We start from the raw sequence: 4,659 nt of genomic DNA on the forward strand, positions 1-4,659 counted from the left end.
GCTATTTGGTAATTTAATTGACCAAATTATGATTGATTTGGTTAAATTAAATAAAGGGAGGGACTGAAGTGGTTTAAATGGAATCAATGTTTGAGAATTGGACTTATTTTGTTAAGAACTTACCATGGAGGGGCTGTTTTGTTTTAATTGAACCAAACTTTTGGGGAAAATGACTCATTTTGTTGGAACATACCCAGGGAGGGACTGATATGGTCATCCTAAGCAAGTGGAGGGGTAAATCTATCAGGACTCATTAAAAGTGAAAAAGGATCGGGGCTCCTTTGATTTCTCGTATACAAAACGTTTTACACCCTGCTTCCGAGTTGTAGCAAAGAAAAGAAGAGAAAAGAAAAGAAAATAAGGAGAGAAAAGAAGAGAAAAGAAAGGAAAACAAAATTTTCATTTGTGCTCCCGAGTTGGAGAGAAATGGAAGGAAAGTTAAACATTTTGTTCTATTTTTCAAATCCTTCCAAATCTGAAGGAAAGTTAAAAGAAAAAGTTTTTCTTCAATTTCCTTCCACTTTCTTCCTTTTCCTTTAATGAAACTCTGGAGCACCAATCTCTCTGGAGCACCAATCTCTCTTATTTTCCTCTCCTTTCGGCCAATTTCCTTTCTTTTTCTCTCCTTAAGTGGAGCTGGGAGTTACGGTTTTAGGGCTTTATCCCGTGTTCAAGGTTTGATCGGGGAAAGGAAATAGAGGGCACGAACGAAATTCAGTCAAATAAGTATGAAGGGTAGATGCGAAGGAAGCAATCGGCGACCAGAAGGGGGAAACGAAGGTTCGTCGGTTGATCAGGGGAGATCGAAACGCGATTCAAGCAGCCATTAGAGAAGCATCGGTCGTAGCCAAGAAATCGCAAGTGGAGGGGGAGGGGCAATCGATCTCCGGCAGACTCCTCCTTGGTCTATCTGCTTCGTCACCGGCGGTCACGAATCAAAGGAAAGAAGAGAGGTTGGGTTGAAGAAGGCAACAACTTCGGTTGTTGCTGGGTTCTTTTCTGTTGATCAGGAGGAACACGAGAGTGAGAGAGTTGAGAATGTGAGGAGCCAGACGGGGCTTCCATCTCCGATGACTGCTCCGGGCATACACCTACTTCGGTGGTCACGCAGCCACGAGGAGGGAAGACGATCGGTCGTCTAGAAGGACTAAGGCAGAAGTTAAAAATGGGTCTTCTGTATTTGATTGATCGAATGGAAGAAGATGAACGGGAAGAAACAGGTAAAGAAGTTCTTTTCTCTTTCTTTTGTTTGTCTTGATTGAAGCTGATGGGAGGTAGAGAAGAACACGAAAATTCTTTCTTTTTGTGTTGACTGTAAATCAATGGGGTTTAAATCAATAGATTTAGATGGGTTGTTTGGGTTTGATTGTTTGACAGTAATCGATGGAAGAAACCAAATGAATGTTTGGGTTTTGATGTTTGATAGGGGATGGAGGTCTTCGATGGGTGCAAGGCAAGCAGAAATGGGGTGACTTTGGTTGTTTGTTGTCCAACAGGAGGTGAAATCGGGGACTGAAAAAGAAGGGACACAGGAAGAGTTTCTTGATTTTTCTTTGAATCTGATCCATTTTTATGTTCAGAGTTTTTATTTGTTGTTTGATTGTTGGTGAATCAGTAGTTATATGAGTTGATGAGTGTGAGCTGTTATATGATCAGCAGTTGATAAGTAGAAGTAATACCAGCCAGTGTTTTCCTCATGGCTGTGTGTGAGCTGTGTATGGAGGTGAAAAAAGAAAAACGTTGGGACAAAGTATAGTGAATTGGAAGAAAACATGGTTGTCTTTATTTATTTATTTATTTGTATTTGGTAGATTAAATAGATGTATTTGTGTATGAATTTATATTATGTATTTGGTCTTTTGAAATTATACACAATACATAATCTTATGTCTACGTGTATTTAGGTTTTCATATGTAAATGCAATTATATATCATACATGTATTCGGTTATTTGCAAGAGTAAATAAAATATATATGTTTTTATAAAAATTACCTTATTGTAGTCGTCTTAATTTACAATAAACCAACTCGATTCTTATAATCATTACATACGTGTCTAACATGATGATTCGAAATATACACGGAAATGAAGTTCCTATACCGGTCAATCTTCAGGATATACGTGTTGTAAAAATTTAGTATATTTCACGAAACCGGTCAATCTTCAAGATATACGTGTTGTAAAAATGAAATCAGTCGCTAGACATAAGTCTTAGTTTAGAATTTATTAATTCACGAGCAATTAAGCTTAACACAACCTCGTTTGTTTATTAACTATTTCTCTCACCCTTATATTAATAAGTGTTTGTTTATTAACTATTTCTCTCACCCTTATATTAATAAGTGTACACGATTATTGAAATATTATGTTGTTTCCATAATTAAAATTCGCATTAAACGACATTGAATTCTTTTTGATTATTGAAATATTATGTTGTTTCCAAAATTAAAATTCGCATTAAACGACATTGAATTCTTTTACACTGATCTCTGTGAAATGGTGTTTAAAATTTCGCGTTTAAAAAATTTGAAAATGTCTAATTTTTTACTTTTATAAATATTTTTTTATAAAAATATTTCATATATGAAATTTGTAACAACTGATTATTTTGGGTCAATAAAAATCAAATAAGTTATAACAAGGTCAAACGAGTCAAACATAATTTATATAAATAAATAGTTAAAAATTAAATCATGGAAATTCTATTACTTAAAGAGTGTTCGGTTTTTGGAATAAAAAACCCACCAAAACCGAAACCCCTTTCAAGGAGCAATGAGGACCGAAATCACCTAAGGTCGAGAACCCTCCTAGCCGAGAACCTCAATTGGACCGAGAACCTTGAGACCGAGAACACCTTGACTGAAGACCTTGAGTTCTCGGTTGTGCTTTTGACCGAAATCAAGTGTTCTCGGTTTGGAAGATAAGCCGAGAACACATACCTTATCTTTTGGCACACCTTCCAATTAGATAAGTTCACATCCCAAGGCATATGTCACGTCAATTTTAACCCCCCCTCCCCCCTATATATACATAGGCCGAAATCACTCCCATTTCTCTTAATTCATTTTCGCAATCAGTTACAATTCTCTAAAAGTTCATAAAAACTTCTTCCAAACTTCAAACCATCCTCAAGAACACCTTTGAATCTTCAAGAGGTTTTCCAGAAAGCTAACTTATATAGCTTGATTTCTAGGAAGCTTTGTAAGTCTTCTTACCTAATCTAGTGTTTACACAACATTTAAATGGTTAGTTTATCTAAATTGCACATGTATTATGTATTTAAAACAAATTAGGATACGACTAGTTTCGCGTGTTCTAACCTTAAGAATATTCCTATCATTTCGCAACCAGCCAAGAACACGCCTGAGGTAAGTTCATACCCCTATGTTTTCCATGATTTTTTTATGTTTTAAGGGGGGGGGGGGGGAAGTATAACACAAGGAAATTCGTGTTAAAATACGAACCGTTGCATTTATATTTTTATAAAATGTAAATATACATATGGATACATATTTGATTTCAATAAAACTTTAAACCTTTTGTAATATGTTAGCAAAAAGGGTATAATTATATAAACATACCTATATAATTATTTCATTTCACTTTATTATCAGGGTAAATTGATAATGGCATACAAAGGATTTATTATTTAAACGAAACATTTTTATAAACTATAATAGGTATAGTTTAGGGAACATTCACACCATTTTACCCTTTTGGGGACAAAGAAATAATTGTTTTGAAAGTAAAATTATTTCTTACTATGTAAATACTATAAAAGGATTTTTTTTCATTAAACTACACGTAAACAATCAATATGGCTTTGTGAGATACGTCTTCAAGTACTTACCTAAGTACCAACAAAAGTCATGTATTATAATCAGAGTCTCCCGGAGGGAGAGCGTGACACTTGTGTATAGATCTATACGGGACTGACAATCCCGCACCTAAATTGTTAGCTACAATTGAACCGGTAGGTCTGGGGTGACAAATGTCATAACATTCCGACACCTGAAGAACGTCGTAACAGGCCAACAGTCGCTAAGTATGGTTATAATAACTCACAAGGGGTATTAACAATACGTTTGGTTTACGAATACATACATGTCTTCAAGTAGTTTTATTTACATACAACTACATTACATCATTTTCTAGTACAATACAAATTACATGTCTGAAAACATACATTCAAAGGGTTTTACACAGATACAAACACAATACATTATTTTCCAGTACAATACAATTTACATTTCTGGAAACATGCATTCAAATAGTTTTACAAAGATATAAAACTACACTATACTACTACAAAGTACAACAATACTTATACATTTTGGTCTTGGAACAATTAAGGCTACATTACATCTAAAAGAAAATATTGGATTTTCTGAAAGATCACACTATCATTTTCATGGAACAAAGACATACATTTCTCATACAAAATACTTATGAACCCACTAACTTAATTGTTGACACTCTTTTCAAAACTACTTGTATTCTTAGGAAATCAGTAGACAGGTACCCACTCAGGTTTTGTGAAGACGGAGCTTTGTATCATTACGTCTTATATTTTCTCTATATGTTTTTGGAGTCAAACAGTCAATGATTCGAACTCAATGTAAATATTAAATTATCAATACAATGTTTGTAATGTTTTG

General features: G+C 34.5%; 1 long non-coding RNA gene across 1 annotated transcript; it reads left to right on the top strand.

Moving 5' to 3' along the window:
• The first annotated feature begins 280 nt into the window (after positions 1-280).
• On the top strand, positions 281-1,899 carry LOC145166776 (uncharacterized). Its single transcript, XR_013740721.1, has 2 exons — positions 281-1,220; positions 1,427-1,899. It is a non-coding gene; the product is annotated as an uncharacterized LOC145166776 (long non-coding RNA).
• The last annotated feature ends 2,760 nt before the right edge of the window (positions 1,900-4,659 follow it).

This window comes from Lactuca virosa, chromosome 1 (assembly GCF_052849685.1).
Source record: "Lactuca virosa cultivar CGN04683 chromosome 1, Lactuca_virosa_CGN04683_v6, whole genome shotgun sequence".
NCBI classification, from domain to species: Eukaryota; Viridiplantae; Streptophyta; class Magnoliopsida; order Asterales; family Asteraceae; genus Lactuca; species Lactuca virosa.